Source organism: Oncorhynchus masou, chromosome 29 (assembly GCF_036934945.1).
Source record: "Oncorhynchus masou masou isolate Uvic2021 chromosome 29, UVic_Omas_1.1, whole genome shotgun sequence".
Lineage (NCBI taxonomy): Eukaryota > Metazoa > Chordata > Actinopteri > Salmoniformes > Salmonidae > Oncorhynchus > Oncorhynchus masou.
In genome coordinates, this window is record NC_088240.1 from 100482513 (window position 1) to 100492906 (window position 10394).

Sequence of the window (10394 nt, forward strand, 5' to 3'; positions counted from 1 at the left end):
GACAAGGTTATAAGTTCAAGCTCCACCAGGAGCAAGTATTCTTCTTGAATCCTCTGCCTGTCTATTTCTTGCCCGGAAAATGATCATTTATTCCATCCATTTCGGAGGACTTTTCATAGGTAATAGGGATGTCATTGAGATGACAGGATAGAGTGCAGGCAGAGATAGAATACAAATTCATCGCCTTCTGTATCACCAACTTTGCAGGGTGGCAAGCCTGCTCGAAATTCCAAGCAGATGGTTGTTTGCGAAGTCAGTTGGTGCTTCGGCAGAGAAAATAATCACCTAACGTGGGGCTCGAACCCACGACCCTGAGATTAAGAGTCTCATGCTCTACCGACTGAGCTAGCCAGGTACCTCAATAGTGATTTTGACTTGGTTCGAATATCGTACATCCCAGTTTCTGCAAAATATGGTGATCAGTGAGTGTTGTTGATGGATCCTGTGGTGCAATCTGTTAGCGTGTTGTACTTATACAGCAGTATACAGCAATTAGATGACAAGGTTATAAGTTCAAGCTCCACCAGGAGCAAGTATTCTTCTTGAATCCTCTGCCTGTCTATTTCTTGTCCGGAAAATGATCATTTATTCCATCCATTTCGGAGGACTTTTCATAGGGAATATGGATGTCATTGAGATGACAGGATAGAGTGCAGGCAGAGATGGAATACAAATTCATCGCCTTCTGTATCACCAACTTTGCAGTGTGGCAAGCCTGCTCGAAATTCCAAGCGGATGGCTGTTTGCGAAGTGAGTTGGTGCTTCAGCAGAGAAAATAATCACCTAACGTGGGGCTCGAACCCACGACCCTGAGATTAAGAGTCTCATGCTCTACCGACTGAGCTAGCCAGGTACCTCTATAGTGATTTTGACTTGTTTCGAATATCGTACATCACAGTTTCTGCTAAATATGGTGATCATTGAGTTTTTGTTGTTGGATCCTGAGGTGCAATCTGTTAGAGTGTTGTACTTATACAGCAGTATACAGCAATTAGATGACAAGGTTATGAGTTCAAGCCCCACCAGGAGCAAGTATTCTTCTTGAAGCCTCTGCCTGTCTATTTCTTGCCATGAAAATTATCATTTATTCCATCCATTTCGGAGGACGTTTCATAGGTAATAGGGATGTCATTGAGATGACAGGATAGAGTGCAGGCAGAGATGGAATACAAATTCATAGTCTTCTGTATCACCAACTTTGCAGGGTGGAAAGCCTGCTCGAAATTCCAAGCAGATGGTTGTTTGCGAAGTCAGTTGGTGCTTCGGCAGAGAAAATAATCACCTAACGTGGGGCTCGAACCCACGACCCTGAGATTAAGAGTCTCATGCTCTACCAACTGAGCTAGCCAGGTACCTCAATAGTTATTTTGACTTGGTTCGAATATCGTACATCCCAGTTTCTGCAAAATATGGTGATCAGTGAGTGTTGTTGATGGATCCTGTGGTGCAATCTGTTAGCGTGTTGTACTTATACAGCAGTATACAGCAATTAGATGACAAGGTTATAAGTTCAAGCTCCACCAGGAGCAAGTATTCTTCTTGAATCCTCTGCCTGTCTATTTCTTGTCCGGAAAATTATCATTTATTCCATCCATTTCGGAGGACTTTTCATAGGGAATATGGATGTCATTGAGATGACAGGATAGAGTGCAGGCAGAGATGGAATACAAATTCATCGCCTTCTGTATCACCAAATTTGCAGGGTGTCAAGCCTGCTCGAAATTCCAAGCAGATGGTTGTTTGTGAAGTCAGTTGGTGCTTCGGCAGAGAAAATAATCACCTAAGGTGGGGCTCGAACCCACGACCCTGAGATTAAGAGTCTCATGCTCTACCGACTGAGCTAGCCAGGTACCTCTATAGTGATTTTGACTTGTTTCGAATATCGTACATCACAGTTTCTGCAAAATATGGTGATCAGTGAGTGTTGTTGATGGATCCTGTGGTGCAATCTGTTAGCGTGTTGTACTTATACAGCAGTATACAGCAATTAGATGACAAGGTTATGAGTTCAAGCTCCACCAGGAGCAAGTATTCTTCTTGAATCCTCTGCCTGTCTATTTCTTGTCCGGAAAATTATCATTTATTCCATCCATTTCGGAGGACTTTTCATAGGTAATAGGGATGTCATTGAGATGACAGGATAGAGTGCAGGCAGAGATGGAATACAAATTCATCGCCTTCTGTATCACCAACTTTGCAGGGTGGCAAGCCTGCTCGAAATTCCAAGCAGATGGTTGTTTGCGAAGTCAGTTGGTGCTTCGGCAGAGAAAATAACCACCTAACGTGGGGCTCGAACCCACGACCCTGAGATTAAGAGTCTCATGCTCTACCGACTGAGCTAGCCAGGTACCTCTATAGTGATTTTGACTTGTTTTGAATATCGTACATCACAGTTTCTGCAAAATATGGTGATCAGTGAGTGTTGTTGATGGATCCTGTGGTGCAATCTGTCAGCGTGTTGTACTTATACAGCAGTATACAGCAATTAGATGACAAGGTTATGAGTTCAAGCTCCACCAGGATTAAGTATTCTTCTCTGCCTGTCTATTTCTTGTCCGGAAAATTATCTTTTATTCCATCCATTTCGGAGGACTTTTCATAGGGAATATGGATGTCATTGAGATGACAGGATAGAGTGCAGGCAGAGATAGAATACAAATTCATCGCCTTCTGTATCACCAACTTTGCAGGGTGGCAAGCCTGCTCGAAATTCCAAGCAGATGGTTGTTTGCGAAGTCAGTTGGTGCTTCGGCAGAGAAAATAACCACCTAACGTGGGGCTCGAACCCACGACCCTGAGATTAAGAGTCTCATGCTCTACCGACTGAGCTAGCCAGGTACCTCAATAGTGATTTTGACTTGGTTCGAATATCGTACATCACAGTTTCTGCTAAATATGGTGATCATTGAGTTTTGTTGTTGGATCCTGTGGTGCAATCTGTTAGAGTGTTGTACTTATACAGCAGTATACAGCAATTAGATGACAAGGTTATGAGTTCAAGCCCCACCAGGAGCAAGTATTCTTCTTGAAGCCTCTGCCTGTCTATTTCTTGCCATGAAAATGATCATTTATTCCATCCATTTTGGAGGACTTTCATAGGTACTAGGGATGTCATTGAGATGACAGGATAGAGTGCAGGCAGAGATAGAATACAAATTCATAGTCTTCTGTATCACCAGCTATGCAGAGTGGAAAGCCTGCTCGAAATTCCAAGCGGATGGCTGTTTGCGAAGTGAGTTGGTGCTTCGGCAGAGAAAATAATCACCTAACGTGGGGCTCGAACCCACGACCCTGAGATTAAGAGTCTCATGCTCTACCGACTGAGCTAGCCAGGTACCTCAATAGTTATTTTGACTTGGTTCGAATATCGTACATCCCAGTTTCTGCAAAATATGGTGATCAGTGAGTGTTGTTGATGGATCCTGTGGTGCAATCTGTTAGCGTGTTGTACTTATACAGCAGTATACAGCAATTAGATGACAAGGTTATAAGTTCAAGCTCCACCAGGAGCAAGTATTCTTCTTGAATCCTCTGCCTGTCTATTTCTTGTCCGGAAAATTATCATTTATTCCATCCATTTCGGAGGACTTTTCATAGGTAATAGGGATGTCATTGAGATGACAGGATAGAGTGCAGGCAGAGATGGAATACAAATTCATCGCCTTCTGTATCACCAACTTTGCAGGGTGGCAAGCCTGCTCGAAATTCCAAGCAGATGGTTGTTTGCGAAGTCAGTTGGTGCTTCGGCAGAGAAAATAATCACCTAACGTGGGGCTCGAACCCACGACCCTGAGATTAAGAGTCTCATGCTCTACCGACTGAGCTAGCCAGGTACCTCTATAGTTATTTTGACTTGTTTCGAATATCGTACATCACAGTTTCTGCTAAATATGGTGATCATTGAGTTTTTGTTGTTGGATCCTGTGGTGCAATCTGTTAGAGTGTTGTACTTATACAGCAGTATACAGCAATTAGATGACAAGGTTATGAGTTCAAGCCCCACCAGGAGCAAGTATTCTTCTTGAATCCTCTGCCTGTCTATTTCTTGCCCGGAAAATGATCATTTATTCCATCCATTTCGGAGGACTTTTCATAGGTAATAGGGATGTCATTGAGATGACAGGATAGAGTGCAGGCAGAGATGGAATACAAATTCATCGCCTTCTGTATCACCAACTTTGCAGGGTGGCAAGCCTGCTCGAAATTCCAAGCAGATGGTTGTTTGCGAAGTCAGTTGGTGCTTCGGCAGAGAAAATAATCACCTAACGTGGGGCTCGAACCCACGACCCTGAGATTAAGAGTCTCATGCTCTACCGACTGAGCTAGCCAGGTACCTCTATAGTGATTTTGACTTGTTTCGAATATCGTACATCACAGTTTCTGCTAAATATGGTGATCATTGAGTTTTTGTTGTTGGATCCTGTGGTGCAATCTGTTAGAGTGTTGTACTTATACAGCAGTATACAGCAATTAGATGACAAGGTTATGAGTTCAAGCCCCACCAGGAGCAAGTATTCTTCTTGAAGCCTCTGCCTGTCTATTTCTTGCCCTGAAAATGATCATTTATTCCATCCATTTTGGAGGACTTTTCATAGGTAATAGGGATGTCATTGAGATGACAGGATAGAGTGCAGGCAGAGATAGAATACAAATTCATAGTCTTCTGTATCACCAGCTTTGCAGAGTGGAAAGCCTGCTCGAAATTCCAAGCAGATGGCTGTTTGCGAAGTCAGTTGGTGCTTCGGCAGAGAAAATAATCACCTAACGTGGGGCTCGAACCCACGACCCTGAGATTAAGAGTCTCATGCTCTACCGACTGAGCTAGCCAGGTACCTCAATAGTTATTTTGACTTGGTTCGAATATCGTACATCCCAGTTTCTGCAAAATATGGTGATCAGTGAGTGTTGTTGATGGATCCTGTGGTGCAATCTGTTAGCGTGTTGTACTTATACAGCAGTATACAGCAATTAGATGACAAGGTTATAAGTTCAAGCTCCACCAGGAGCAAGTATTCTTCTTGAATCCTCTGCCTGTCTATTTCTTGTCCGGAAAATTATCATTTATTCCATCCATTTCGGAGGACTTTTCATAGGTAATAGGGATGTCATTGAGATGACAGGATAGAGTGCAGGCAGAGATGGAATACAAATTCATCGCCTTCTGTATCACCAACTTTGCAGGGTGGCAAGCCTGCTCGAAATTCCAAGCAGATGGTTGTTTGCGAAGTCAGTTGGTGCTTCGGCAGAGAAAATAATCACCTAACGTGGGGCTCGAACCCACGACCCTGAGTCTCATGCTCTACCGACTGAGCTAGCCAGGTACCTCTATAGTGATTTTGACTTGTTTCGAATATCGTACATCACAGTTTCTGCTAAATATGGTAATCATTGAGTTTTTGTTGATGGATCCTGTGGTGCAATCTGTTAGAGTGTTGTACTTATACAGCAGTATACAGCAATTAGATGACAAGGTTATGAGTTCAAGCCCCACCAGGAGCAAGTATTCTTCTTGAAGCCTCTGCCTGTCTATTTCTTGCCATGAAAATGATCATTTATTCCATCCATTTTGGAGGACTTTTCATAGGTAATAGGGATGTCATTGAGATGACAGGATAGAGTGCAGGCAGAGATGGAATACAAATTCATAGTCTTCTGTATCACCAGCTACGCAGAGTGGAAAGCCTGCTCGAAATTCCAAGCAGATGGTTGTTTGCGAAGTCAGTTGGTGCTTCGGCAGAGAAAATAATCACCTAACGTGGGGCTCGAACCCACGACCCTGAGATTAAGAGTCTCATGCTCTACCGACTGAGCTAGCCAGGTACCTCAATAGTTATTTTGACTTGGTTCGAATATCGTACATCCCAGTTTCTGCAAAATATGGTGATCAGTGAGTGTTGTTGATGGATCCTGTGGTGCAATCTGTTAGCGTGTTGTACTTATACAGCAGTATACAGCAATTAGATGACAAGGTTATAAGTTCAAGCTCCACCAGGAGCAAGTATTCTTCTTGAATCCTCTGCCTGTCTATTTCTTGTCCGGAAAATTATCATTTATTCCATCCATTTCGGAGGACTTTTCATAGGTAATAGGGATGTCATTGAGATGACAGGATAGAGTGCAGGCAGAGATGGAATACAAATTCATCGCCTTCTGTATCACCAGCTATGCAGAGTGGAAAGCCTGCTCGAAATTCCAAGCGGATGGCTGTTTGCGAAGTGAGTTGGTGCTTCAGCAGAGAAATTAATCGCCTAACGTGGGGTTCAAACCCACGACCATGAGATTAAGAGTCTCATGCTCTACCGACTGAGCTAGCCAGGTACCTCCATAGTTATTTTGACTTGGTAAGAATATCGTACATCACAGTTTCTGCTAAATATGGTGATCATTGCGTTTTTGGATCCTGTGGTGCAATCTGTTAGAGTGTTGTACTTATACAGCAGTATACAGCAATTAGATGACAAGGTTATGAGTTCAAGCCCCACCAGGAGCAAGTATTCTTCTTGAATCCTCTGCCTGTCTATTTCTTGCCCTGAAAATGATCATTTATTCCATCCATTTTGGAGGACTTTTCATAGGTAATAGGGATGTCATTGAGATGACAGGATAGAGTGCAGGCAGAGATGGAATACAAATTCATCGCCTTCTGTATCACCAACTTTGCAGGGTGGCAAGCCTGCTCGAAATTCCAAGCAGATGGTTGTTTGCGAAGTCAGTTGGTGCTTCGGCAGAGAAAATAATCACCTAACGTGGGGCTCGAACCCACGACCCTGAGATTAAGAGTCTCATGCTCTACCGACTGAGCTAGCCAGGTACCTCAATAGTTATTTTGACTTGGTTCGAATATCGTACATCCCAGTTTCTGCAAAATATGGTGATCAGTGAGTGTTGTTGATGGATCCTGTGGTGCAATCTGTTAGCGTGTTGTACTTATACAGCAGTATACAGCAATTAGATGACAAGGTTATGAGTTCAAGCTCCACCAGGAGCAAGTATTCTTCTTGAATCCTCTGCCTGTCTATTTCTTGTCCGGAAAATTATCATTTATTCCATCCATTTCGGAGGACTTTTCATAGGTAATAGGGATGTCATTGAGATGACAGGATAGAGTGCAGGCAGAGATGGAATACAAATTCATCGCCTTCTGTATCACCAACTTTGCAGGGTGGCAAGCCTGCTCGAAATTCCAAGCAGATGGTTGTTTGCGAAGTCAGTTGGTGCTTCGGCAGAGAAAATAATCACCTAACGTGGGGCTCGAACCCACGACCCTGAGATTAAGAGTCTCATGCTCTACCGACTGAGCTAGCCAGGTACCTCTATAGTGATTTTGACTTGTTTCGAATATCGTACATCACAGTTTCTGCAAATATGGTGATCATTGAGTTTTGTTGATGGATCCTGTGGTGCAATCTGTTAGAGTGTTGTACTTATACAGCAGTATACAGCAATTAGATGACAAGGTTATGAGTTCAAGCCCCACCAGGAGCAAGTATTCTTCTTGAATCCTCTGCCTGTCTATTTCTTGTCCGGAAAATTATCATTTATTCCATCCATTTCGGAGGACTTTTCATAGGTAATAGGGATGTCATTGAGATGACAGGATAGAGTGCAGGCAGAGATGGAATACAAATTCATCGCCTTCTGTATCACCAACTTTGCAGGGTGGCAAGCCTGCTCGAAATTCCAAGCAGATGGTTGTTTGCGAAGTCAGTTGGTGCTTCGGCAGAGAAAATAACCACCTAACGTGGGGCTCGAACCCACGACCCTGAGATTAAGAGTCTCATGCTCTACCGACTGAGCTAGCCAGGTACCTCAATAGTGATTTTGACTTGGTTCGAATATCGTACATCACAGTTTCTGCTAAATATGGTGATCATTGAGTTTTTGTTGTTGGATCCTGTGGTGCAATCTGTTAGAGTGTTGTACTTATACAGCAGTATACAGCAATTAGATGACAAGGTTATGAGTTCAAGCCCCACCAGGAGCAAGTATTCTTCTTGAAGCCTCTGCCTGTCTATTTCTTGCCCTGAAAATGATCATTTATTCCATCCATTTTGGAGGACTTTTCATAGGTAATAGGGATGTCATTGAGATGACAGGATAGAGTGCAGGCAGAGATAGAATACAAATTCATAGTCTTCTGTATCACCAGCTTCGCAGAGTGGAAAGCCTGCTCGAAATTCCAAGCGCATGGCTGTTTGCGAAGTGAGTTGGTGCTTCGGCAGAGAAAATAATCACCTAACGTGGGGCACGAACCCACGACCCTGAGATTAAAAGTCTCATGCTCTACCGACTGAGCTAGCCAGGTACCTCAATAGTTATTTTGACTTGGTTCGAATATCGTACATCCCAGTTTCTGCAAAATATGGTGATCAGTGAGTGTTGTTGATGGATCCTGTGGTGCAATCTGTTAGCGTGTTGTACTTATACAGCAGTATACAGCAATTAGATGACAAGGTTATAAGTTCAAGCTCCACCAGGAGCAAGTATTCTTCTTGAATCCTCTGCCTGTCTATTTCTTGTCCGGAAAATTATCATTTATTCCATCCATTTCGGAGGACTTTTCATAGGTAATAGGGATGTCATTGAGATGACAGGATAGAGTGCAGGCAGAGATGGAATACAAATTCATCGCCTTCTGTATCACCAACTTTGCAGGGTGGCAAGCCTGCTCGAAATTCCAAGCAGATGGTTGTTTGCGAAGTCAGTTGGTGCTTCGGCAGAGAAAATAATCACCTAACGTGGGGCTCGAACCCACGACCCTGAGATTAAGAGTCTCATGCTCTACCGACTGAGCTAGCCAGGTACCTCTATAGTTATTTTGACTTGTTTCGAATATCGTACATCACAGTTTCTGCTAAATATGGTGATCATTGAGTTTTTTGGATCCTGTGGTGCAATCTGTTAGAGTGTTGTACTTATACAGCAGTATACAGCAATTAGATGACAAGGTTATGAGTTCAAGCCCCACCAGGAGCAAGTATTCTTCTTGAATCCTCTGCCTGTCTATTTCTTGTCCGGAAAATTATCATTTATTCCATCCATTTCGGAGGACTTTTCATAGGTAATAGGGATGTCATTGAGATGACAGGATAGAGTGCAGGCAGAGATGGAATACAAATTCATCGCCTTCTGTATCACCAACTTTGCAGGGTGGCAAGCCTGCTCGAAATTCCAAGCAGATGGTTGTTTGCGAAGTCAGTTGGTGCTTCGGCAGAGAAAATAATCACCTAACGTGGGGCTCGAACCCACGACCCTGAGATTAAGAGTCTCATGCTCTACCGACTGAGCTAGCCAGGTACCTCAATAGTGATTTTGACTTGGTTCGAATATCGTACATCACAGTTTCTGCTAAATATGGTGATCATTGAGTTTTTGTTGTTGATGGATCCTGTGGTGCAATCTGTTAGAGTGTTGTACTTATACAGCAGTATACAGCAATTAGATGACAAGGTTATGAGTTCAAGCCCCACCAGGAGCAAGTATTCTTCTTGAAGCCTCTGCCTGTCTATTTCTTGCCATGAAAATGATCATTTATTCCATCCATTTTGGAGGACTTTCATAGGTACTAGGGATGTCATTGAGATGACAGGATAGAGTGCAGGCAGAGATAGAATACAAATTCATAGTCTTCTGTATCACCAGCTATTTGCAGAGTGGAAAGCCTGCTCGAAATTCCAAGCGGATGGCTGTTTGCGAAGTGAGTTGGTGCTTCGGCAGAGAAAATAATCACCTAACGTGGGGCTCGAACCCACGACCCTGAGATTAAGAGTCTCATGCTCTACCGACTGAGCTAGCCAGGTACCTCAATAGTTATTTTGACTTGGTTCGAATATCGTACATCCCAGTTTCTGCAAAATATGGTGATCAGTGAGTGTTGTTGATGGATCCTGTGGTGCAATCTGTTAGCGTGTTGTACTTATACAGCAGTATACAGCAATTAGATGACAAGGTTATAAGTTCAAGCTCCACCAGGAGCAAGTATTCTTCTTGAATCCTCTGCCTGTCTATTTCTTGTCCGGAAAATTATCATTTATTCCATCCATTTCGGAGGACTTTTCATAGGTAATAGGGATGTCATTGAGATGACAGGATAGAGTGCAGGCAGAGATGGAATACAAATTCATCGCCTTCTGTATCACCAACTTTGCAGGGTGGCAAGCCTGCTCGAAATTCCAAGCAGATGGTTGTTTGCGAAGTCAGTTGGTGCTTCGGCAGAGAAAATAATCACCTAACGTGGGGCTCGAACCCACGACCCTGAGATTAAGAGTCTCATGCTCTACCGACTGAGCTAGCCAGGTACCTCAATAGTGATTTTGACTTGGTTCGAATATCGTACATCACAGTTTCTGCTAAATATGGTGATCATTGAGTTTTGTTGTTGGATCCTGTGGTGC

The 10394-nt window shown here is 43.3% G+C and overlaps 2 non-coding genes across 2 annotated transcripts; both read right to left on the reverse strand.

Annotated features, from left to right (window-relative positions):
* Positions 1 to 1279: 1279 nt before the first annotated feature.
* Positions 1280 to 1352, reverse strand: trnak-cuu (transfer RNA lysine (anticodon CUU)). The gene has a single exon. It is a non-coding gene; the product is annotated as a tRNA-Lys (tRNA).
* Positions 1353 to 8232: 6880 nt separating this feature from the next.
* trnak-uuu (transfer RNA lysine (anticodon UUU)) lies at positions 8233 to 8305 on the reverse strand. The gene has a single exon. It is a non-coding gene; the product is annotated as a tRNA-Lys (tRNA).
* Between the last annotated feature and the right edge of the window lie 2089 nt (positions 8306 to 10394).